The sequence below is a fragment of the Artemia franciscana genome, chromosome 3 (genome assembly GCF_032884065.1).
Source record: "Artemia franciscana chromosome 3, ASM3288406v1, whole genome shotgun sequence".
NCBI lineage: Eukaryota > Metazoa > Arthropoda > Branchiopoda > Anostraca > Artemiidae > Artemia > Artemia franciscana.
In genome coordinates this window covers 41,170,766-41,198,103 of record NC_088865.1, presented here as the reverse complement: position 1 = coordinate 41,198,103, position 27,338 = coordinate 41,170,766, and the positions used below count along the sequence as shown (strand labels likewise).

At 35.6% G+C, this 27,338-nt stretch overlaps 1 protein-coding gene and 1 long non-coding RNA gene across 10 annotated transcripts in view; one reads left to right on the top strand and one right to left on the bottom strand.

Moving 5' to 3' along the window:
* Nucleotides 1-27,338, bottom strand: part of LOC136025271 (octopamine receptor beta-2R-like) — a 148,674-nt gene that overhangs the window by 42,753 nt on the left and 78,583 nt on the right. For all 8 annotated transcript variants that reach the window (XM_065701138.1, XM_065701133.1, XM_065701140.1 and 5 more), the window contains one exon: nucleotides 12,848-12,971. The gene's annotated coding sequence lies outside the window, so the exon portion shown is untranslated. The remainder of the gene's footprint in view (nucleotides 1-12,847; nucleotides 12,972-27,338) is intronic.
* LOC136025272 (uncharacterized) overlaps nucleotides 1-27,338 on the top strand; it is an 87,964-nt gene that overhangs the window by 35,484 nt on the left and 25,142 nt on the right. Inside the window, exon 3 of one of the 2 annotated variants that reach the window (XR_010617051.1) lies at nucleotides 18,589-18,945. The exons of the other annotated variant lie outside the window; for it this stretch is intronic. This is a non-coding gene — a long non-coding RNA (uncharacterized LOC136025272). The remainder of the gene's footprint in view (nucleotides 1-18,588; nucleotides 18,946-27,338) is intronic. 2 annotated transcript variants of the gene reach the window in all.

Genomic DNA, 27,338 nt, shown 5'->3' with positions numbered 1-27,338 from the left:
AGAGCCAAAATCAAAACATGCATTAATTCAAAAACGTCCCGAAATTAAATAAAAATACAAGTGTTTTCAACTGAAAGTAAGGAGCGATATTAAAACTCAAACGAACAGAAATTACTCCGTATATGAGAGGGGATGTTCCCTCCTCAACGCCCCGCTCTTTAAGCTAAAGTTTTTTACTGTCTTAAAAAGTAAAGTTGAGAGAAAGAGTCAAACTTTAGCGTAAAGAGTGGTTCGTTGAGGAGGGAACAGCCTCTTTCATATATGGAGTAATTTCTGTTCGTTTTAAGTTTTAATATCGCTCCTTACTTTCAGTTAAAAACACTTGTTTCTTTTAACTAATCTCTAGAAAAGAGTCTCGAAATTAGTAATGATGCCTGGAGTATTATATTTAATGAGCAGTTAAACTGTTCTTTGCCGCTTAATTTATATAAAATACATTTTAAAAAAGACTTATTCCATAAAAGAAGTTTTTCAAAGGAAAATAAAAGCTATAATTAACTTAAGACGAGCAAAAATTAATTCAAATAGTACATCAAGCATACAGCGAAGATAAATCATTAACAATAAATAAATGAAACCCAAAATGAACCGAGATTACAATAAATAATCAATTTAGATCTAAAGCGAACAAAAGTTAGGCTACAACAGTCAGGAACCAGGTTATCCAGAACGTCATTTGCGCTTTACTGAAAACAGTTTTGATTTTCGAGCAAGGTGTTTTTATTTGTCGTTTCCTCAACAAAAAAGAAAAAAAGGAGATCCCCATGTTAACCAGGATTACTGATAATCAATCGATGAAATATAGATTGTTTATTTAATGTTGAAACTCATTCATGAAAGCCTGAGCCATTTTATTAAAGTTATAAGTGGGATAACATTTCAAATAGATTCTGTTTTTAGCAAAGCACAAATGACATTCTGATCTTTAAAAGGCATTACTCCTGCTTGTGGCATTTTTTTTCCTTTTTAAGTATGACCTGATATTTTCTAATTTCCGTCTGTTTTGGTTTCCATTTATTTTCTGATAGTGATTTATGTTTGCTCTACGCTGAATTTATTTCTTCTGGTGTTTGGTTTAATTTTGCTCTTTACTTTTTATTGGGACATTTCTTTAATTTAAAAAAATAACTAAATACCTTTCTGTTCGTTATTTGTTGAAACAGGTTTTTAATGGTTAATAACAGGAATATTTGTAAAGCTTTTTTTCATTTTTATTTTTAAATTCAAGAATTGTTCAAAATTTATATTTTTGCCAAAATTTTGAAACGGTTTTAATTATAGCTGTACCATAGAACTTTGAATTGATGGGTAAGTGGAACATTATTTACAGAAATGAATTAAAAATCCCCAACTTCTAATGGGCTTAAGCCATTCTGACCACCATCAAATTACAACCTTGAGTATAGACGAATATTAAGGGATTATTCCAATCAACATGGCAAAGATAAAAGATATGGAACTAGATGATAAAGCTCATACCGGCAATGATGATCTCTACTTCATGGCCTTTTAGTTACAAAGTGCAATAAGGGGTCGGGGGCTAACCATCCTGTACTTTCACAAGCTTTTTCTATTTACCTTCCCCAGTGTTCTCCAGGTACCACTTTAGAGCTAGTTTGACTCTGGCTGAGGTTACAGAGTCACACCATTGGCCCCCGCTCCAAGCAAAATAATCAGCTTCAACTTAATCCCCAAAGCTGTTCCTGGTATATTGCAGACACACCGTTTTGACAGCCTTTGACGCACAAGGTTTATGCTGATTTCGTTTAGCAATTCTACCAAAGAACCTTAAATATTTTTATTTAACACCCTTGACCGTTCCTGAAATATTGCAGAAACGTCTTATAAACCATTTGGATACAAATAGTGTCTTTTATTCCCATCAAATTTCCCTGAAAGTTTTAACCTAATGCCCTTTTCCTTTCCTTTACAAGGAAAGAAACTTTATCTTTGCCAACTCAATTTTGCATGTGGAGATGTTCCAGGGGAAATATTATGTGGGATATTTTTAACAGGTTTGGATTTCGGGGTTCGACGGAAGGGTTATTTTCGGAGAAATTGGAAAAATGACTAGAAAGCAAAGTATTTTTCAATCAAAGTATGGTAAGGAGAATTTTTTTTAGGCTGAATCACCCGCAAGAGATTTTACAGAGAAGGAGGGGGAATTGTCCAAAGGGAATTTTACGTGAGACGAACTGTCCAAGGAGGAGTTTCCCGTAGGGGGAGGGAATTTTTATTGAGTGTAAGCCGGATTTACCAGCATCGTTTGAAAAAAACGGAAATTAAATTGGAAAATACAAGTTATTGGAACTGAAAGTATGGAGCAGCATAAAAACTTAAATTCAGCAAAATTATTCTATATATGAATTGGCTGCTCCCTTTCTCAATACATTGCTTTTTTAAGACCGACTCCTGAAACACAAGCGTTGTTTAATTAGAATTGGAAGATTTTTAGAAGTAATAAAGATTTAGCGTGAAGAGCAAAGTACTGAGGAGGAATGCAACCCCTTCAATTGTCGATTAATTTCTGTTCGTTTTGATTTTTAATTCTGCTACTTGATTTTAGTTTAATAAATCTTTTTTTTATTAAATTCAATAAGACGAAAATGATGCATTTAGCCTTGGAACTTATACAGTTATGATAGTGGGAAAAGGGTGAGACTCAACCTCCTGTTTGTTGTAATTTTTGTTTGTTTAAGCTGGCATGAATATTTAATTTAATTTTTACTCACTTTAAAAATTATTTTGGGTCTTAATCAGTATGTATTATCTTTATATTATATATGATCATTAATTTTAATTTCTATTTGTTTTGGTTTCTATCTATTTTTTAATAGTAATTTTCTGGACGTTTTGAGTTTGAATAGGAATCTATTCTGCTGGTTTTAAGCTTAATATGACTCTTTAATTTCATTTGGAATTTCTTTTTAGGGAATAAAAACAAATTAATTTAATAAAAGGAAAAATTTTGTAAATTGATAGTAAAGAGTGACTCTAAATCTTAAAACGAACAAAAATTTTTCCATATATAGGAAGTTTCCCCCCCATATCAGTCCCCCGCTCCTTATCCTAGATTTTGGCTCTTTGTTCCAATCCTTAAAGAACAATCCCTACAAAGCGATGACCGTTTATTTGAAATAAGATATATTTTTTCAGCATAATTAAACTTTAGTACAAAAACGAAGGGGTTGAGGAGGGGATATTTCCCCTTATATACGGAATAATTTCAGTTACAGTTAAGGTTTAATTTCGATCCTTACTTTCATTTGAAAAAACTTGTTTTATAATTTAATCATTAGAAAAATCATCAAAAAGAGAATATATTAGTGAGCTAGATAAAGATATACAATTATCTAAATACAATTTTTTCGTTGGACTGGCGTTAGACCAAAAACAAGAATACTTTTTTATTTTTTAAAATAGATAAAACGTTCTGAAAAGTGACCTGGCTAGGAAGTATGTCATTGGATAAATCTTCAGTCTTATCACAAAATCCCGTCAACGACAGACATAAATATATAATAGTAAGTTATCATCTCTTGACTTTGCTGAATTTGCTTTCCTCGATTATGACAAGTTTTAAACAGGTGAAACGAGGTAAAACGTATGTTTATTGTCCGCATGCCAGAATTAAAGATACTTCAGGGAGACTCCCGAATGACAAATTTGAAGAAACATTAACACAGTTCCAAGGAGTTAGACTATCTAACATCGGTTTTAGAATTAAAGTTAACTAAGAATACCATAAGACATCAAAATAAAAACATTGTCTTATATTGTGAGTCTAACTCAGATTTTCATGCCTCGAAATTGAAATTTTGTAAAAATAATTTAAAACAGAATATTTAAACATCAGCAATCTTTTGATTCCCGAAGGAAACAATACCCTCAAAGGAAAATTGTATCTTCGAAAGCAGTTAGGGACCAAGCAGTTTTAGCTTGGTTTTTGGACATTTTTAAGCTACGTTTCTAGTTTTTAATTCGATTATATAAATGAGACTTTAATTTTTTGGTTGCTACATATATTAAGCCCTTGTTTAAAGTGACTGTAATACAACGAAAAAAGTTTCAGTTGACTATTTTAGGCTCATCGGAAATAAAACTAGCACATATTAAATGACTGTTTGCTGAGAAAAGAGTCAGCTGGGAAGTAAGAACAAGACAATGGAACTTTAGATTAATTCAATAAATTTTTTCCCTAGTGTCTTTAGGCCTTAAATTGGAAAGTACGAGAAGCTCCCTTTTGGGAATAAAGTTCACTTGCAGATTAGAATACATAAGTCAACTTGACATTGAAAAATGAGCTAACTACCATTGCCGTAGTCTTGAAGGTTTTAGATTAAAAGATTACTATAATAAAAAGATGGATATAACCAACATCAGTAAATAGTCAAAATATTTAGTAAGTAGAATAGTCAAAAATGGACCAAAAATAAGTATAATAAAAAAAAATGTGAAATAAGGCTTAATCTTTTCCCAGTCAATTTCAAATAAAGCTCCTTCCAGTCAAAATTATTGCTATGATTTTATAGCTATATTTTTCGTCTATGTGTAATGTCCTCTCCTTGTCGATCGATCACACATCAATAAAAACCAGTAAATATTGGCTATAATAGTTCCGAATACGTTAGACTAAAGAATATTTTTGTCAAATTGGGCTTCTACTTCACTTCTCCCTAAGTTGAGTTTTTGCTCTCTATAATTTTAGACTGTTACTCTTTATTCCTTTAATATGAGTTAGATCGTTGATTAGCACTTGATTAACAATTAATTTTCTTAGCTCTAAGGACATTAGATTCTTGTTTGTTGTTTTCTTGCTTGCCAACCATTGTCAACCCCTTTTTGTCATTTATATAAATGCATCTATTTTACTATGTTAAGAATGAAAAAAGTGCTTTAAAATAAAGGCAACTCCTACATCCCAGACATATAAATAATTAGAGTTTTATTGGTCCCCAATGACTATTTTACATCTTTATGATAAATTTTTCTTAATTTAAAACATGATTCACTTATCAGACCATTTTCTTCAATATAAAACAAATATTTCAAATCTCTAATTTTTAGTATTTATCCTGGACATCATCATATTAGGATCACACATCCCGATAGTGTTAATAAAAGAGATATTTCATTTGTCTTTAGTTCAATGATGAACTCTTCAGTTTCCCCAAGCTACAAAGAGCTCCATTAATGATGTCCCTTAAGCCAAGAAGAAAAAACACAAAGTGAAGTGCGTGTAACCCGGCAAATACCTCGAAAAAATCTTTAAGAGTTGTAATGGTTTATGATCTTTTTCTGCGTTTCATTTCGAAATATAGGCAGCAGTATATAAGAGTGAAAAGTTCATATATACGGTAATATATTTAGCAAAGTGAGTAAATGTCGAATAAAAATATTCTGATCATCAATTTTGTATCAGCACAACAGGAAGCTCAAAGGATAACTTGTAAAGCAGATGAATTATCAGGGAAATAACTGAAGTATTATTCGACTGTTTTATTGTCAAATGGCATGTCTGCAGGTACTGCTGCTTTAGAAATGGTCTATTAGTTCAAATATCTGGGATTTCGAAATAGCATACCAGGCAGCTACAGCAGGAGGTTTATAATTTAAATATCTTCAACTTTTGATTATTTGCACCAAATACCATAGGCTGTGTGCAACTTAGGAAGAATCTGGGCATTTTATGGAATATAAGAATAATCTGGGAAATAAATCTACTACTACTACTAATAACCCTCTGCAGCACCAAGCCGCCTGAGGCCAACACAGCTACGCATACTCCTCCTCCAACCTAATCTATTCAAGGCCTCTGGAATCTGAAAATAATTAAATGAAATAATTCACTTAATTATTATCAAACTATTAAGCTGGCGAATGGTGTTTCTAAATGAATAGTATATATGAACGATCTGACCTGCAGTTCAAAAATCTGGATTCTCTAACTGGCATACCAGATAGCTGCAATCGAGGAGTTAAAGCAGAATTTTCTTAGCATCTGCGCTGAATGTCTTCAGTCTCGAACATTTGCGGAAGAATCTAGATATCTTGTCGAGGAGTTAATTGTCTGGGAAGTAGCTGAGTTAATTGCTAACAAAATTTTGTGCTAATAAAGGATATTTAGACAGAAGCTGCTCAATTAGAAGTAGACATTTGGGATTTTAAAGTAACATATCAGATAGCAACAGCGGAGGAGTTTGGAGATAAATACCTTCAGCTTTGCAAAATTGATGAAAGACCTGTGAAGGCAAAGAAATGTTCTTTTAAAGATAAAAACTAAGCTTTACCACTTAGCTGGGGTTAAAGTATTATTCATTGGAACAAGATGCGGAGTGGGCATGTAAATACCTAATCTAATACAGTTAAGAGGGTAGAATTGCGACAGTTAAGGATTTCCGTTACCATAGGCGTTTACGGAGTAGATAATGATAGGAGATCCCTGGATCACATTCTGAGGATGCTTGACCGTCATGTTACCGAGTTGAATAACACCCAACCGTCTGCTGAATAATAGTGCTAAGGAAGGCTGAAGAGCTTGCATCGTGACACAAGTACAAATAAGTAGGTCAAAACTAGGTCATCCAGGTTTAGCCCTACTTTAAATAAAATGTGGAGACAACTTGACTATAGCTATACGCCAATTTCTGTAATTTAACTATTCTTTTTTATTTGGATGCTATGGTTAACAGTTACGAAACCATTTAAAGACGATTCCTTTTTAGTTTAGTATTTTAAGGCAAACACCTAAAAGCCTCTCTTGGCCTTGCAGCCAAACAGATAACAAAGATTGAATAAAAAAAAAATCAATTATCTATATTGAAATGTATGTCCGAAGTCTTTGTTTGAAATGGGCTATTTGTATTATTTTAACCTTGTATCTGGGTCTGTACGGCTTGATAATCCTAAGATTACATTTTATGGGTCGTTATGCCGTTCCAATTAAAACTTTGGCTTTGAATCATTGATTTAATAATGTTTGGGGATACTGAGATATCGAATGGACATTACGGTGACAGCCTACTGCTCTAACAAATGCACTAGAACTCAAAATATCTGATCAAGTAATCCTTTCTTTAACTTTTTACGGCTTAAAAACAATTTTGCAACATAATTTTTTTGTAGCTTTTTGAAATTTAAAACTTTGACACCATAAAAACAACAGTGTGGGAGGGGGAAACTTTACTAAAGTCAGTGCTATTATGTTGACTGTGGGTTTGCATTGACTTTGTAGATATTCTAATTTTGAAAATACAAATGTTCTACCTCAAAAACTTCTCGTTCTTCTTAATAGCTTAACATCTGTAGCTTTTCGTTGTTTCAACTGGGTTAAAACTTCACATGGGAACAGGAATACCACTTCAAAAGATTATAGGGGGAAGAGCCAGGGGATAAATTACTTTTCAAAATCTAGTGGTTGTATATTTGGCATGTTTTTGGTTTTTCATTGAAAATATCAAAAAAATCCTTTTAAATAAAATCACAAAAAACAGTTTATTTAAATCTAGGGGGGATACTAGGGAGACAATCGAAAATCGAACTATGCCCCTTCCCCCAATTGACGCGCATGCATTGGAATCAATTAGGTTTTAAAAAGTTGGGTTATTTGGCATTCCTTTTTGGCAAATGTCCTTACAAAAAAAGGATTGACCTACAAAAATAAATCACAGACTTAACCCATAAAATCAAAGTTGACTTGCACCAGAGCTCTCTTTACTTTAGCTTGAAAATTACGAGGGTAGTTACCAAAATAGGACAGCTATTTTTTAGGTGAAGGGAAATTTGTGAAACACACCAGCCTGCAATGTCTTATAACACAGTCAATATAAGGTTTAACCTCCAACAAATTGCCACAGTTTTGATTTTGGTATCGCTCAAACCAGAAAAGAATTCTCAAAAAGTTCTTGTTCTATAACCAAATCTGTAGATAATCCAGTCCAAATATGCCCGATCTTTACCCAACGTGTAAGCCCTTTTCGAAAGACTGGAAAAGTGTTGGGCTACTGTAAGTAGGCCTACAGCCTCGCCTACTTCGCGTAGTTGTTAAAACCAGCTACTCCGAGGTAAGGGAGCATGCTGGGACCTGTTTACAAATGAAGTTTCTAAACACCAATTTTCAAGGGGCCAGAAAAAATTAACCTACCTATAACAGTTATTGCAGTTTAACTTTTGAAAGGATTAATCAACCATGCTCGGACTTCCTACTTTCGAAAAGAAGGCTAGATGCCATTATTAATAATTTTTGTGGAATTTTCACCAAGTGGTGTCTGAGGAATTGAGAGCGTCCGGTTAAACCCATGTCCGGTTCGACCCCGACCCCCACTATGTAAAACTGTGTTTCATGAGCATTAGAGTCTGATCGATTTAGAGTATAAATAACAAGAATCTTTTCTAATGCTTTTAGCATCTTTACAAGACATCCCTTTCATACCTTAAGTATGATTATAAAGTTGCAGTTATCCCCCGTATATCTCAATTATTCTAGTAGAGAAGTAGTATTTATTGACAATAAAATGTATCCTTCCTTTTTGATGGCTCATAGTAAAACCTACTAATCAAGTCCTTTCATAATTGAACTATGTTTGGATTTCAGCTTGGCAAAACCTATTTTGGATATTCAAAGCAATTAAAAAGTTAAGTAGAAGCCAAAATTGATCAGTAAGCGTACTGCTTACACGTTCTTTCAAACTGGAATGTCGGCAAAATGGGTCAGCTTGTTTGCGCTTCACTGCATCAATTGAATAGTTTCTTACCAAGAGCGTTGAAGAACTATGCAGATGCGGTGCAATTTTGAGATATGTGCAAAATCATTTATTTGATTGGGTGTGCGTGGGGGGGAGATATGCAAGACACTAGAACACGACATTTTCCTAGCTTTTCCACATAGGGAGTGTTAATTTTTCTGCACGGATCCGACTTCGTGTAATATCCAATGCGTATTAATGCACGCTCTATCTCGCGCGTGTGTTTTTATTGGGAGGCAAACGTCTCAGCGATGGTCAAAACACAGAACTCAGCCAATAATTCGGATCTACGTACCAGATTTTCTTATCACCAGCTTTTTAGAAGCGCAAAATATTTTTTTTAAGTCGCTATTTCAGAAGAAAAGACGAAAAAAGGTTGATTTTGTCTCGACTGATTTTGGCCAATTTCTTATGTATTGTAGAGAATTTTTTTCCGGCTCGAATAATACCAAAATCAAGACTATTGCCGTTTGTTTGAGATAACACCTAAAATTAATTTAGATTGACTGCATTTTTATCGATGAAGCCCTTATTAGAGTAAATTTGATGAATTGCGCTCGAATATTCTTTTTGTTTTCGCTATATTTGGTTTTATTTTACCTTAGTTTGTTTCGAAGAGCAAAATGTTTGTTCAATAGATCTATTTTAAAGTCAATATAAACAGATGAACGAAGGTGTAGCAAAAATCCAAAAGGAGATTTTGTTAGTGTTGACGTTTCACGGCGCATTTTGATTAATGCCCATTTTGATACTTAATAGATACCCAGTAGCTGGTGAAAACTGTTTTAGGACTCCGATAGAAAAAGCTTCGATCTAAGGTCCAAAATAGGGTTATAATTAAGGGTTGAAAAATTTGAAATTATTCCAAGAACACAGTTTCTTTTGAGTTTGCTAGAAAAAAAGCATTTAGATCTTATTTTCCTATAGACTTTGTATAACTAAACATGAATGTGAAAAACGGGGGTTGAAGGAGGGATTCGTAGCCTTTTTGAATAAAATTTAAGAGAGCCTTGAATAAAACAGTTGGTCTTATATTTTCAGCAAAGAGCGACTCTTTTCAGTAGATTAAATAAAAAACACGTTTTTTTCAACTGAAAGTAAAGAGCGACATTAAAATTTAATACAAACATAAATTACACCGTATATAAAAGGGGCTGTTCCCTCCTCAACGTCCCACTCTCTATGCTAAAGTTTGACTCTTTCTCTCAACTCTACTTTTTAAAACAGTAAGAACACTTTTGAATAGCTTTGATGGGTAAGAATAAATTTGATGAAACTTATATATTTAAAATCAGCATTAAAATGCGATTTTTTGATGTATCTATTAGTATCAAAATTCCGTTTTTTAGAGTTTCGTTTACTATTGAGCCGGGTTGCTCGTTACTACAGTTCGTTACCACGAACTGTTTGAAAACGGACCTGAGACAAACAACGGTATGATTCAGATACATCCAAGAATAACATCTATCATTATACTAACTCTAAATAAGCAAAATTATCCAACACTTCGTGTAAAAAAGAACTGTAGGTAATTAGCCTACCCGGCTCAATAGTAACCGAAACTCTAAAAACAGAATTTTAATACCAATATATATATATCAAAAGAATTGAATTTTTATGCTGATTTCAAATATATCGCAAAAGGATTCATTCAAACGAAAATTAAAAGTTTTAGTCCTCTTTTCAAATGACCAAAAAAATTGAAGGTCAACTAGATCCCCTCATACGCTCATTTTTGTCCAAAGTCACCCCATTAGAATTTTGAGATGGCCATTTTATTCAGCATAGTCGAAAATCTAATAACTGTGTCTTTGAGGATGACTTACTCCCCTAGTTTACCCGGGGGAAGGGCTGCAAGTTACGAACTTGCATGAATGTGGCCCGATTTCCCAGAGAGGGTGTCAGGCCCGTGTGACGGATGAGCGCTCGGGATTCCGAGGTCTCTCTAGAGTCGTGTTGCTTGTGAATGCAGCGCTAATCAGGTTTTCAGGTATTTTTCTGATGGGCTTGGTGAGGAGGGGGGTCATTGGAGGTGGTTATGTGGGAGGATTTTTTCTGGGAGGAAATTGTCATGGGGGAAGAGACAATTTTCGATGAAGGCGGTGCCAGATTTTCCAGAATGATTTAAGAACTATCATAAATTAAATAAGAAAAACTACCTTTTCAACTAAAAATAAGGAGCAACTTTAAATTTAAAACGAACAGAAATTATTACGTACATGGGGGGATTTGTCCCCTTCAATATCTCGCTCTTTACGCTAAACATTTTTTAGTTCTTTCAAAAGAACTATTTATTCTAATTAAACAGCATTTGTGATTCAGGGGTCTTTCTTAATAAAATTGTAACAAGGTTTGAAGTTTAGCGTAAAGAGCGAGGCATTGACTAAGGGGTGAACCCCTTCATATACGTAATAATTTCCTTTCGTTTTAATATTGCTCATTACTTTCAGTTGAAAAAACTTGTTTTTGATTTAGTTTAAAGTCACTCGTTGTTGCTATTAGCATATGACGAATTGAATATTAACAAAAAGGTTAAATTTTCAAACAGTTTGTGGTAACGAACTGTAGTAAGGAGCGACCCGACTCATAGTAAACGAAACTCTAAAAAACGGAATTTCGATAACAATACATATATCAAAAGAATCGGATGTTTATCCCTATTTTAAATATATAAGTTTCATCAAATTCAATCCTACCCATCAAAAGTTACGAGAAAATACCTGAGAAATATGCCTTGTTTTGGAAAATAAGGGGAAAAGCCCCATATTTTCCAAATGTGGAGCTTCATGTTTTTTGCCAGAAGATCAATCACGGGTGGGTGATTTTTTTTTCTAGGGGTGACCGTATCGGCCCAGTGGCCATAGAATGTCCCAATATAGCTCATTCTAATGGAAATTAGAAGTTCTATTGCTCTTTTTAGGTGAACAAAAATTGGAGGGCACCAAGGCCCCCACCTACCCTCATTTATTTCCCAAAATCAGCGAGTCAAAATTTTGAGATAGCCATTTTGTTCAGCATAGTTGAAACATAAAAATTATGTCTTTGAGGACGACTTACCCTCCCCCCCCCCCCAGAGTCCCCGGGAGAGGGCCTGCAAGTTACGAACTTTGCCCAGTGTTTACATTCAGCAATGATTGCTGGGAAGTGTACAGACGTTTTCAGGGGGATTTTTTTGGTTGAGGGGATTGAGGGGAGGGGGCTACGTGGGAGGATCTTTTCTTGGAGGAATTTTTCATGGAGGAAGAGACACTCCATGAAGGGGACACAGGATTTTCTAGTATTATTAAAAAAATAAATAAATATGAAAAAGTTTTTAACTGAAAGTAAGGAGCAGCATTAAAACTTAAAGCGAACAGAAATTATTACGCATATGAGGGGTTCATCTTACTATTTTAAAAAGTAGAGTTGAGATAAAAAGTCAAACTTTAGCGTAAAGAGCGGGGCGTTGAGGATGGAACAGCCCCTTTAATACAGGGAGTAATTTCTGCTCCTTTTAAGTTTTAATGTCACTCCTTACTATCAGTTAAATAAACTTGTTTTTTTATTTAATCCCAAAGCTTTATGAAAATTATAAAAAGAAATTACGAATAAAATACTGCAATGAAATTTTGTTCTTTGGGCATGAACCGGGCCAAATTTTATTGAGGAAACGTTCTGAGAACTATTTACAGGATACTTATGCACCTTCTGGATCTCATCAGCTACATTGGCGTGCAGCGGGGGGCTACGTGAGGCACCCTACCTAATATACGGAATAATTTCTGTTCGCTATAAATTTTGATTGCCTTCAATACTTTCACTTGAAAAAAAATTGTTTCTATTAAATTGGACGATTAATTTATTATTGTATCTTTACATTGTATTGAATTTTTCATTAATTTAGCAAAAAATAGACATTTTTATAAAGATGTTTCACCTACTTTACCAACAGAATTGAAAAATAAGCTAATTGTTTCTGTATTATACCAAAAAATGTTATTACATTCTCATGTCAGTTTCTATGTATCTTTTTTTTGTACTTCATATACAGGTTGAAATATGGTTAATTAGCTATTTAAACTACAGCAAATGATCAAACATGGATTTGTAAATAAATGACTTACCAAATGTTAAAAAAAAGTGTAGCAGAAAAACGAACTTCTGTGGAAAATGAGTCTTGTACGCAGTTTCTTTCTGTTGCTCCCCAAGTTATTGACTCATCCTATATTCACTCCTCTTTTCATCGACCTTTAAAAAAATGAATATAAATACTAAAAACACACTAATAAAGAAGTTTTATAACTACAATATAAAAGGAAAGCCTTTCTTTTTCAGCAAAATAAGGCCTAACAATTTCCAATCCAAAATGGGATACTATAAAAAAGAGTTTTCCTGCGAATGGCTTAGTCATGAAGCAGGGCTTACAGTCATTAAAAAGTGGAAGACAAGCTTTCGAAATAAACTGCAAACGTTCCATTTTTCTAGAGTCAAATCAGCAGAATTCAGACATTTATTTGCGGTTCTTTCTCTTCTAACTTTTTTTCTGGGAATTGGTCAATTTTCCTCGAGTCAACAGGATCTTTAGTCCCATTTAGTTACTGATTTAACGGAGATCAGTTTCTTAAAGTCAGAGTTTTGTTCCAAGATCTTAAATTAGACAGACCAAAAAAAGACTATTATATTCTAGCGGCCTTTTGACGCTGTTGTTAGGAGCTAGATAAAAGTAATTACATAATAGCTTCAACAAGAGCGTGGCAAAAACTCGATTACGGATGTGGGCACCTGCAGGAATAATTTTAAGGGGGAGGGAGAAGCCTAGTGACATTTTTGGACTTTGAAAAAAAATCAAAAGATATTACGTGCATTCAGGTTGGCTAAAGGGTGTATCTGCATTATTTCAGGAAAAGCTGAGGGTAAAAAGGTGAAACTTTCAAGGCATGTTGAAGAGGGAGGGGGGGGAGAGCTAAAAATCAAAATATATGAATTTTAAGCTGTGATCAAGCGCGTAATTGTAATATCTCAGTAATGGTTGAGGAAATCGAGCTAAAACTTTCAGACTATTGTGAGGGGGTATTGAACTCACCAAAAGTCACTATGTGCAACCAAGTTATCAAAAACATGTGTCGGCAATGCGTCAGATATGGCTAAGGGTAATAAAATTAAATTTTCAGGGCATGTTGAGGGTGATTCTAAACTAAATCAAGAGGTATTATATGCATCCAAATTGTCAAAAAGGGTTTATCTACAATATCTTGCAAATGGCCAAGGGTATTAAGTAGAATATTTCAAGAAATGCTTAGAAAGATGTAGATCTTAATCAAAAGAAACTGTGCGCATCTGGGTGACCTAAGGGTATACTTGCAATATCCAAGGAGCTTTTAAAAGTCTTCAGTTGAAACTTTCAGACAATGTTGAGGAGGATGGTAAATCAGCCAAATCACATTATATGCCTCCAGTTTGTTAACCCAGCCTATTGAAACATCTTATGAACGACTAAGGGTTTTATATACAAACTTCCAGGGCATATTGAACTAAATCCAAAGATACTATGCGTATTCAGGTTGTCAAGAGGGTGTACTTACAATATCTCTGAATCGTCCAAAGGTATTAAGTTGAAATGTTCACTGCATATTAAGGGAATGTTGAACCAATCAAAATAAAATATGTGCATCTAGGTTATCAAAAGAACCGGACCACCTGCAGGGTGCTCCGGTACAACAGCATCCCAAGGTAGATAGGAGAAGGAAAGAGGCTCCTGGGTCACCGAGAGAAAAAGAAAGGCTTTGCTGAAGTAGTTGAATTGATACCCGTAAGGGTAATCAAGAGCAACTGACTATCCCTCCCAGATAAGTATGTCATCCTATTGATGGAATCCGATGAGGCCAAAATCATGGAAAGCAATCTAGAATTTGGTCCTGATGTCGCTTCCACGAGATTGGAGGAGGCTATTGTAAAAGTAAGGTGCCAGTATGAGAGGACGTCATCATGGATTAAGGAGGCTGGGAATGTGTTGGATCAGGTTAATAATGCCCTCGCCCCAGGAGACACACCTTCGAGAAGAAATTTCTCTATTTAGGATCCAAATGTTGGGACAGCAGAGAATCTGATGGGTAGAAGTTGACACGTCCCGCCATTCATAAGCCACTCCCCCACCAACGGGTAATTTGTTGATTATGCATGATGCCATAAGGACGCACTATCCGTAGGAGACATAGTCGGCCCCTGTTAAGGAAAAAGAGGAGTGGCTTACCGCTGTCCTGCTGTCAGCCAATAAATCCCTTTTTGTGATGATTGTGAGCAAACAAATGAATGTGAGAACCACTGCTACCGAGTCTGGGGAAACCGTCAATGGCCATGCGTTTAGATCTACTACGTCCAGGGCAGCTGACGATACGGCCACTGCAAATCGTGCGAATACCTCACCTTTGAAAACTCCACCCTTGGAGGCCATTATAGGCCATCACCTAGATTGACTTTATCAACCGGTACCCTGAACATCAGAACACTTGCAAAACAAGAAAAATAGGAACTCTTCCTGAGAGAGATAAACCGTTACAAATGGGACGTAGTCTGCCTATTTGAGACCCACCTCCCATTCACCGGCAAAAATTGATTAGATGGCGCTACTCTTATACTGTCAAGACGCACTGATGGAAAACACCGACAGGGAGCATGCTTCCTACTCTCCAGTAAGGCTAGGACCTCACTAATCGTAGCAATACCCATCCCTGAACGTCTGATAATGATCCATCTGAAAGGCACGCAAGCGAATCTCACAATCATCCAAGAATATGTACCCAACTCTAGTAGAGAGGATGAACAATCTGAAAATTTTTATCTTCAACTTCAGTGTCAGATGGACTCCCTGACAAAAATATATAGCGTTTGTCATTGGGGATTTCAATGCTATTGTCGGTGAAGGCCCATGTGACAACGACGACGTGATGGGTAAATTTAGCCGTGGCCAGCTGAACAAAAGAGGTGAGCGCCTAATCGAATTTTGCTGAGATGTTGATCTTGTTATGTCTAACAAATTCTTTAAGCACAGTGCCCGACGGAAAACAACCTGGACCTCCCCAAATGGAAGGACTCAGAATCTAATAGATTATACTCTTGTATCTAGACACTGGAAATCTTCCATCACAAACGCAGTCACTTTGGCTGACGGTGACTTTGATAGCGACCACTAGCTTATTATGACTTAATTTAAACTACGTCTGAAAGCGGCCACGAAACTCTCCATAAAGCACCCCAGATTAAAAGTAGAGCTCTTAAGAGACCAAACTATCCTACAAAAATACACCACTACTCTTTCCAAAAGAGTTTCTGGACTCCGCTCTATATCCCCGCTAACTCTATCAAAGGATGAGTCGACAATCTTGTGAAGAGTGGCTCGCAGGTTATATGCCATGTCACCCAGTCGAACGTGGGAGTCCAGAAGGCGGACCAAAAATCTTGGATTACGGATGAGGTAATCCCATTATATGAAGAAAAACGCAATCACATTAATAAACTAGATAGAGAAAATTGAGATATGTATAAATGGCTGAAATATGTGGCAGAGAAAGCCACTCGCCGTGCTCACCCCTCCTTTATAAGGGAGCATCGTGAGCAATGCGAAATGATATTCAAGGAAGATGACACTGACTTCATGTACAGGTGAGTGGAGGAACTAACCGAAAAAGGGGACTGAAAGCCTGTACCCCCCTTGATGAAGATGGTAACCAGTTCCAAACTACAGATGTGATCTGAACTAGATGGAAAGAACATTTTGAGAGCAAATTTAGATCAAAGATCCTCCTAGACCCATCTAGACCAAGAAGGTCTGTTGCACAATGTTTTCCACTTCGGTATGCCATAAAACAAAAACAACCTTCAAGGATGGATGGGACTCGAGTCAAGTTAAGTCAAGTATGAGCTGATGTGGCTACAGTGCCTGCAGATCAATCTGTACCACTGTCAAGCTGCCACATATAATCCTGAGAAAGACTCAGAATCTAATAGATTATACTCTTGTATCTAGACACTGGAAATCTTCCATCACAAACGCAGTCACTTTGGCTGACGGTGACTTTGATAGCGACCACTAGCTTATTATGACTTAATTTAAACTACGTCTGAAAGCGGCCACGAAACTTTCCATAAAGCACCAAAGATCCTCCTAGACCCATCGATGCTTCACAGCATCCCCGTCATTGCCACTGACCCAAGCCCACCCCCACTTCTTTCTGAAATTTTGGCTATCAAGGGCTTAAGGACAAACAAAGCTTCAGGCTCAGATTGAATCCAACTAAAATTATAAAAAGTAAATTACGACTCCCTTGTTGACCTATACCTAAAAATTGCTACTGCTGCATGGGAAGAAGGTCACTATCCCTCCTCATGGTGTGAAGCCACGATAGTTCCACTTCATAAGAAAGGCTATAAAGCAATATGTGATAACTACTGGCCTATAAGCCTTACGAGCCATGCCGCTAGAGTACTCACCAGAGTAATGCTGGTGCATATAAAAGCTATATCTTAAACTCTTATTCCATAATATGAGGCCGGTTTCCGGCCAAACAGGTTAACGACTGGTCAGATATTTTTGGTCTGTCAGATTATGGAAAAATATCTTGAACTTTGACGTAGTATTTTCCACCTTTTCATTGACTTTAAGCAGGCTTTCAGCCTCATATAGAAAGAAGGTCTGTTGCACAATCTTTTCCACTTTGGTATGCCATAAAACAAAAACAACCTTCAAGGATGGATGGGACTCGAGTCAAGTTAAGTCAAGTATGAGCTGATGTGGCTACAGTGCCTGCAGATCAATCTGTACCACTGTCAAGCTGCCACATATAATCCTGAGAAAGAGTTTGCAAAAATACAGACATTCATAGCGACGGTCAAGGAGCCATTGGTTGTCGGAAGAAAGATCATTGGTAAGATCAGAGAAGCCGAACTCCATGTGCACAATCAAGTGAGCGTCACTCCTAGAGCGTGTATTTATTATTCAAAAAATTTGAATTCTTGGAAGTTGTCTAAATATTGTCCTAGGGATGTAGTAGCTGTTACGGTGAAAAAACTAATTGGCCATGAAAGTGTGGTATTGCCAGTTTTACATGTTCAGTTTGCATGCCACATGATGAGAAACCACCAACAGAGAAAGTCGGAAGTAGATTCGTTTTAAAAAAGTAAATTTCAATCCAGTAGACTTTTAGAGGTAATTAAACAAAATTCTGCCGAAAGACTTAATTCATGCAATACTGTATGCTGAGTATCACTAGCACTGCACTTTCTATGTTTTTCGTCGGAATAAGTACTTTATGCTTTAATTTTTATTCTGGGTATTCATATTGTGCACAAATGTCATCAGCCTCACAAACATTGTAGACAAAATATACCGTCGCTTTCCCAATTGTATTAACTATTTACAGGCATTGCATTTTTTTTTGAAAGATAAGCTTACAGTAGGCTGACTCAAAAGCAGAAGAATACTATTTGACCAATATCTAGTTTCAGCTTTTTAAGCTTTCTGTTTCGGTATCTTTGCCTCAATATCCCTGAAAATTGGTCATCGGTGTTACTGATTCTGAGTCAGTAGTGAGCACAGGGCGTAGTAAATGGGATACACCATTAGTTTTTGAGTTGGACTAGAATCATAGTCTCCTTCCCCTATCAAACTAGGTTTTAATTTCATAATCTGGATTGTAAACATGCAGTTCCACCAAAAGTCTAGTTAATTAATATGTAGTTTTACTAACGATTAGGGTCGTCAGAGAAAAAAGATTGTAGGTATTACCGTATACCGTGTCATAAGTCCTGGATTGTGGGTTTATAAATTTTGTTGTTCCTCAGTTTACAATTCGACAATCCATTTTTATAGATCTGTTTTATGCAGTCTGAATCTTGTCTGAAAATCTTGGCATATCAGTGGGAAAGGCCTCATAACACATTCAAGAAGTAGACCAAAGCTGAGTCCTTCGAGTCTTATCTAAGGATATTGTCTTAAATGCCAAGATATGAAGACGAAGGAATAGTACTCTACTAAATAAAGCATTCTCCTCAATGGCGAAGCGTAACAAGATAGCTTTTGACTTGAGAGCTTTTTTCCTTAAACTTCTTCCACTTGAATGCTAGAAAGGATATTAGCTTCTAGTTTGAGAGAAACAATCAGATAGTTGAATTTGGAAGATGTCAGTCAACCAAATAGTAGAGCTTTCCATTCGCGTTTAATTATAAAGTAAGTTTGTTAACTCTCCATGTTTTCTAATTTCTTCTTTTTTTATATGAGTTGTATTGTAAAATTCACCCTTTAAAATTTATGTCCTTCATCAATTTTATAAATTGCCAGTAAAATCCATTGCTAGAAATTCTTCTCTGTATGAGGAAATTTACAATAACCATGGTATTTTCATTATATTGACATTCTTTTTGTAAAATTCTTCTTTTTAATTGTCATTTACTGGTATAATTTATGTCGCTTGGAAATTTTATTAGGACTAAACCCTTTTCTATACGCAATATTAGATTTTATTCTCAATTGAGGCCTAAGAATTGCTTATAAACAAACTGTATATTCTACAAAAAAAAATTTCAATTCCAGAAAAACTTTCTATTACATGGTGTTTATTGCTGTTAATTGAAAAGATAATAAAAGTAATGTATCCATAAGAAACAGAAAATATTATTTCTATTCAAAATAAAATAAAAATAGACTAGGTTGAATTCATAGTGTTGGTGTTATTGCAAGACAGCTTTTCAGAAAGTGAACAGAATGGAAAATAGACTGCGTTTCTTTTGTTTAGAATTTAGAAGAATTAAGTATAAGAAACAAAATAATTTCTTTGAATAGGCAAAGACATCCAAAATCAATGCATAACATCTTAAATCCTTTGTTCAAAATAATTTTTCTGGAAAAAAAGGCTATAACAAATCCACACATAGTGCATTCAGTGTGACCTTAGAGAGAGTTTTTTTTATATATGATAGAAACGAAAAAGAAGCGAAAATGGATTTAATAAGAGATTCAGAACCTCTTAATTTTTTTTTCAAGACTATGAAGGGGTTTGACAAAACAGAACAAAAAGATTTAACACCTAGTTACTAGCTAATATCAGTGTAATTTATCTTTATTAAGTCAATTACAGGGAATTTTCATAACCAGAAACAGAGAGAAAAAAAGGATAAAGGAGTAAAACTAAAATAATCGGTAACATAAAAAGGATGAATAAGGATGCTTCCAAGTCTTTCTTAGGTGGGTAAAATATCAGTAATAGAATTCAAATTGCTTATTTGATGAAAAAAGTGCAAGGTATCAGTTGTAGTTATATAAGCCATCGTAGAACCGACTTACAGAATAACAGTCATCCAGGGAAATTTTACATACAGTTTCAAGAACAGATGGACAGAATATAGGTAGAAATATGGTATTTACTGCGGCATCAATCCTCTCTCAATCCCGGTGAAGCTTTTCTCGACCAAAATACTAGAAATAATTCAAACTGACGTTGAACCCAACTTGCGTAAGGAACAACATGGATTCCAACCAACATTTTACTCTTTCGACCTTATTTTTACTCTGCACACGATGCTGGAGGAATCTAATGAATGGAGACAATACCTGTACACAAACTTTGTGGATTTTGAGAAAGATCTTCACTCAGTGGACTGTCAAACCCTGTGTAAGTCATACGGCTCCGTGGCATTTGCGAGAAGCTAGTCGTTTTAATTGTCCCCGTGTGCGAAGAGACGGGATGCTGTGTTAATACTTCTGATGAAAAGCAAAAGCATCAGGGATTCCTGAACAAACGTGTGAAGAAAACTGAATAGTTTGGACTATGCATCAAACCTTTAAAGACCAAAGCTAAGTCAATCAGCAGTTCAGCCAAGGTAATCCTACTAGTAGACAAAGGTATTGAACAGGTGACAGAATTCAAGTACTTAGGCAGTAACTTTCAGAAGCGACTCTTAACAACAAATACGTACCAGAAAAGCCCTAGCCAACACATTACTTCAAAAACTTCTACCAGTCTCGAAATCTACAGTATGCTATTAGAAGCTGAACTTAGAGCATTCAAGTGCAATGCTTTACCTGTTCTGAGTTACTCCACGGAAAGCCAATAGCTAACCGTGGAACAGTAAAAATGTCTTACTGTCATTGAAAATAACTGTCTTTGCCAGATCTTACGGATCCACTAGAAACACCATATCAGCAACGAGGAGATCCATACTCGCACACGCCAAATAAACATCATCTCCATTGAGATTCAACGAATATAGCGATACTGAGATCATAGAAGGCGATACATAGAACTAATGAACGTAACAGAAGAGCCCACCAGACCAGTCTCCTCTCAGAATGGGAGGACATCTACACAGTGGCCCATTTGAGGGAAGATTGGAGAAGACTCACCGACGCACTTTATACCTCTGGAGGTAGTGGAGGAGCTACGGTCTAAAGTAAAACTTTAAAAAAAGGATTATAGTGCGCAAGCTATTAGAAACATGGATATTTGGTATCTTCTCTAGGTAAATTTAGCGTAGGAAAGGAAAATAGCAACAGTTATAGACTGCTGGGATTTTTAGGTATGACAATAAAGTTGTAGCCAGTATGGTAACTGATCATACAATGGTCAATCGGTTAATATGATGCTCACATGAAAGTGAAACTACCATCCATTATCTTACTAAAAATAGAATACTCGAAAGAGCAATTTAAGAAACTATGGTACCTAGGAGAGATGTTACTGAAGTTAAAGTAGAGATCACCATCTAGTAGTGTCTAAAGTCACTCTTTAATTGAGGAAGGGTAAGATCTTCCGGAAAGCTATTAGGATGCTAGACTACAGGATATGAATTTGAGAGAAATTTTAAAGAATAGTTTGATACCTTTCCGTCCGATTTCCTTTGGAGTTTTCCAACGTTTTTATCCCCTATCTGTTTTTAGGTGGCTTCGACTTTCCTAGTTGTCCTCCAACAGTCATGGCCTCCTCCAGCCTCCTTTTGTCCCATCAAATTTCTTTTACTGCCTTCTAATTTCTGTATCTTTTGACTAGATTAAGATATGTATACTTAATGTCCCTTTGTTCCCTTTACTGTCTTGAATCGGGAGCCTTGAATTTCTTCTTTAATCTGTGTCAATTTCAACTTTTTATTTTCTCCTAATTTTCCTTTGCTAGTCCAATTTTTATAATCCTTTTTGAACTCCTCCAGCCTCCTATAGTTCCACCCGACTTCTTTTACCACCTTCCAACTTCACTTACAGGCCTTCAATTTGGCCAACCTTCTCTAGTACCATCCAAGTTCTTTTTTTCCCTCCCAGCTTCCTGCACTGTCTTCAGACTTGCTCGTTTCTTCTCTGACTACGTTAGCTCCTTGTAACTTTCCTCAAATTATTGCAACTTCTATAGTCTTCTTTTAATGTTCTTAGTTTCTTTCAGTCTATTTTAGTCCTATCATACTACTTGTTTTGCCTTCTGACTTCTTACAGGCTTTCCACTTTTACTGTTCCTTTCTGACCTTTTTAGAGGCTTACAACTTACTGTAGACTATTTCGGCCCTAATAATCCTCTTTTGACGTTATTTGTCTCTTTCAACCTCCTTTTCACCCGACTTCCTTTACTGCCTTCTTTCTTTTCCAACTTGTAGGGTTCAATCCACACCCTTGAGTCCTATTCGACATTCTTTACTACCTTCTGACTTTCTTTAGTCCCTTTCTGACAACCTTTGTCCCAAACATGACAATCCTTACTGTGAGGGGCTTTTTACTGAAACATAGCTGGTCAAAATTGACTTTTAATTAGATAAAATTGAGTAATATATAAAAGACTTCGTAATTTACCTTTTAAGAGATTCAGCTGAAGCAAATCTTAAATCAAATTTTTAAATTAAGAATAAGTAATTGGACTCTAAAGGGGGGGGGGGAACTTTAATATCTTATGCTAGGAGTTATTCCTGTTAGTGTTTAAATAAAATTTCTCCCGTAATATTTAAATAAAAATGGGCTTGAATTAAAGATAGAATGAGGTTTGAAACTAAATATAAACTAAATAGGAGGTAAATTGATTGTAGCAGGGTTTTACGCGGATCTTTCGCTGTTGTTGCTAGAAGTTGTTTGCAATACTATTAGTATAAAAATTAGTCTCGAACAAAATTATAAATATCACATTAAGCAAATAAAAAAATAAGTTGAGGATATGGGAGGAAGTGAAAATCTTTATATTCATAGTATTGCAGCATAACATGTGCTGTTATTTTTTTTTTTGGGGGGGGGGCATCATCGGAACCCTTTATGTGGCCTTCATACCAGCTTATTATTAGGTACATTATAACCTTGTTTCTCTGAACAAAATCAGGAATACCTTCACGATTCTTATGAAGGGGAACTAGACGTTTTTTTGTAAGGTTCTCCGCTGGATTTAGTGAGTCTCTATGGAAATTAAATAAAAAAAAGTTCTTTTTAACTGCAATTGAGGAGCGACATTAAAACTTAAAACGAACAGAAATTATTCCGTATATGAAAGGGGTTGTCCCCACCACGACGCCTCGCTCTTTACGTTAAAGTTTGACTCTTTGTCACGGTTCTACTTTTTAAAACAATAAAAAACTTTAACGTAAAGAGCGAGGCATTGAGGAGGGGAAAACCCCTTTCATATACGGAATTATTTCTATTCGTTTTAAGTTTTAATGTCGCTCCTTACTTGCAGTTAAAAAAAACTTGTTTTTTTACTTAATTTCCGAATGTTTTTGAATTAATGCATGTTTTTATTTTGGCCCACCGCACGGGAATAATTAAAATGAAATTTGCATATTATTTGTTTTTTGGCTAAATGGCTTTCTCATAATTTTGATAGGACAATTTTGATATAAAAGAGGTGGAGGGAGAAGCCTAGTTGACCTCCCCTTTTTGAATACTTAAAAATGCAACTAGAACTTTTAATTTGTTTATAAACGTTTTTATTAGTAATAAATATACGTAACTTACGAATTAACTTACATAACGAACTTCTATATTTGTATATTTTGATTACATACATGAGGGGGTTCGCCCCCTCTTCAATACCTCGCTCTTTACACTAAAGCTTGGATTTCGTCCCAATTCTTTAAGAATGACCCCTGAATCACAAAGGCCGTAGAATAAATAGTTGAAACTACTAAAAATACTTTAGCATAAAGAGCAAAGTATTGTGGAGGAGACCAAAATTTTTCTGTTCGTTTTAAGTTTAAATGCAGCCCTTTACTTCCAGTTGAAAAACTTTTTTTTATTTATTTTCTCATTGTTTTTTTAATTAATGCTAGAAAATCCTGCACCCCTTTCATAAAAATTTTCTTCCCTCATTATAAATGATTCCATTTAAAGATCCTACCACGTAGCTCCCTCCTTCAACTCAGCCCCACCCCAACGCGAAAAAGTCCCCCTGAAAACGTCTGTGCACTAATCAATAACCATTACTATATGCAAACAATGGTTGAAGTTTGTAACTTGCAACCCCTCTCCCGGAGACTGTGGAGGATTAAGTCTTCCCCAGAGACAGAGTTATAAGGGTTTCTTGACTATGGTGAATAAAATGATTATCTCAAAAATTTGATCCGGTGACTTTGAGAAAAAAGTGCGTGGGAGGGGGCCTAGGGGCCCTCTAGTTTTTTGGTCACTGAAAAAGGAGCATTAAAAATTTTAATTTCCGTTACAATGAGCCCTCTCACGACATCCTAGGACCACTGGGTGGATACTATCACCTCTGGGAAAATAATAAATAAATAAAATAAACACGCATCCATGATCTGGCAAGAAATTCCACATTTTTGTAGATAGAAGCTTGAAAATTCTACACTAGGGTTCCCTGTTATAGTGAATCTGATGGTGTGGTTTTTGTCATGATTCTATGACTTTTAGGGGGTGTTTCCCCGTATTTTCTGAAATAAAGCAAATTTTCTCAGGCTCGTAACTTTTGATGGGTGATTAAACTTAATGAAACATATATATTTAAAATCAGCATTAAAATTTGATTCTTTTGATGTAACTATTGGTGACCAAATTTGGTTTGTTAGAGTTTTGGTTACTATTGAGCCGGGTCGCTCCTTATTTACAGTTCGTTACCATGAACTGTTTTATCGATATGTTTAATGAACTATCGCCATGCCTTAGAAACCACAAAATAGGAAATGTGTTAAGGTTATACCTTTTATAAATGTCAATTTAGTCGTATCTTATATAACTGTCGGCAACCTATAGCCGAGGTAATCGAAGCTTTTAAAGTTGTAGCATTTTGTTGTTTTAATTCGAAATTATTGTAGTAATTCGTCACATTTGAGGTCAGCATTTCTTGTAGTATATCTAGATATATATGCTATACAATCTACCAGATTTATAAACGGTTTTTAAGAATTGTTTGGAAATATTTCCATATTTGATATGGGACCTGCCTTTCTTTTTTTTTCTATTATAAAAACTATTTTCGATATAAGTTTTCGATTAAACTAGGGTGTATTTTCCTTACTTTATTTTTTTTTTACCGTCCTTGTTGGTAGAGCTTGATGAGTTTTAATGAAATTTATTCATTGTTTTTTAGGATAAGTCAAGTCAGTTTGCTTTATCTGTAGTACTTACTTGTGATTATCAGTATTTACATTTTCCAAAAGTTCTTGACTTTCCCAACTTGACTAGTTTCATGGCTCAATTTGACTTTGGTGTATGGTTGTTTTGCCCTGATTTCCCTTAAGCTGAATATCATCTGATAAACTATAAATTCACCTAATATCATAAGAGGGTATATTAGTCCACTTCTGGTTAAATATGGATAGGGATCTGATGATAGGAATAATCTACTTTTCTTAAACTTTATTATAACTGCAATATTAAACTTGTATTTTACTCCCTAAGAACGGAGTCTTAAGTTTGTTATCCCAGAATAGAAAATTTAAAAAAAGATCTAGTTACTTCTAACGTTTATAAAATTCACTTCCCGTCTCATGTGATTAAACGGATTGAGAATTAGATTTTATATTTAATATTTCTGGTGGGAACTTAAATCAGATCTAATGGGATTTGTGTTGATGGAGAAATTAAATAGTTGAAGGAACTTCCAGTGTGAAGTTTAAGATAATTTATAGATCCCTTAGAATGTTGTTGCTCCGAAATTACTTTTCTATAATCATGTTCTAAACTCTTTTTTTCAACTACTGGCCTTCCGGCATAAGAAATTGTTTATTTTAATTGGTCATTGTTCTTTCCCTTCAGTATATTTATTTTTTCAATGTTATCAAGCTAGATGACCAATCAGGATTCTTCTTTAACTAGACAGCAGAAATAAACATAGCAGTTTCGGGGCGTCTTTTTAGTTCCAAATCCTACCACTAGGGGTATTCACGCTAGTGTCAACGAATCTTTTTTAGCTGTTTCTAAGGAGCGCTTCATGGAACCTTAGGGATAATCTATTGAAATCGACGCTTCTACACGGCATTTTGGTGGGAATGGTAACTCCAAATGGCATTTCCAGGGGATTATAAACTCACCCTGCATGGTGCACATATACCGAATTTCTTAGGGACCTTATACAACATTGTTAGGGTTTCTCACTACCTCGTCTACCTAAAAAAGTATTTTCAGTGTCTTATACAGTGTTTTATCGGGATGGCAACTCCTAAGCAAATGGAGTACTATACTAAATTTCCTAGGGATCCTAAGAGGCATTTCTTTGGGTTCCTCGCAACTTGATATACCTCTAAGGAATTTCCTAAGGAGTGCAACACAGCATTTCCCTATCTCATGATTATAATCTCTATTACTATCTATTTTGATGGTCGTAGGAGGAGTTTATTGCGTTTAGGAATACCTGGGGCTACGAGTGGATAATAAGAGGTACAGGGACAAAATGTCGCTGCATGTAGCGAGATATTCTTGACTTCGTGACGCTTCTTCTCTTTAAGACCTTATAATCCTTGACTTTTCTGTTCAAGAGGACATATCATAATAAATGGAGCCCAGGAGTTTTTATTTTTACTTTAATAGGTGCATCAAATTGCCGTTTCTTCATAGAATGTTTTCTAAGGAGCAACATCTTGTACTTGCGACGACAAGGGATAGAGGGAATACAACAACAAACTCTAGTGTTGGAATACGTCAGCATTTTTTCTTGTATCTACGGGGCATATGACGAATCTTCTTCGTGCCGGAATACGACAAAAATTGATAGATTCGTCAGAAGGATCGTCACAAGAGGCAAGTCAGAAGTGGTTTTCTATACGGAAGAGCAACATTGGTTGTCAAAGCTCAAAATAGTAGTAACCTGGATGTCTTTGATCATGACTCTTCGTCATGATCTATGCATCCAGTGACATGAGCTTGTATCCAACAAGGCGATCCTTAGGTACTCTAAACGAAGGTACCCAGGCTTGGAAATTGTAAAGAGACGACGGCTTTTGTGGCTTGGCCATTGTCTATGCCGTGGGCCATTGTCGACTACTAATGCATCTTGAAGTCTGCGATTAAAGCGACAACCGTTTAAAAATTGGTAAAATTCAATCTGGAGAACAGATGAAATATTGGGTAGTCAGTGATGAATAACGACGTCGAGCCGCTTGGAGGCTTCCATCTATTTGATCGGCTGTGGGACAGTGATTGGCAATACCACATTG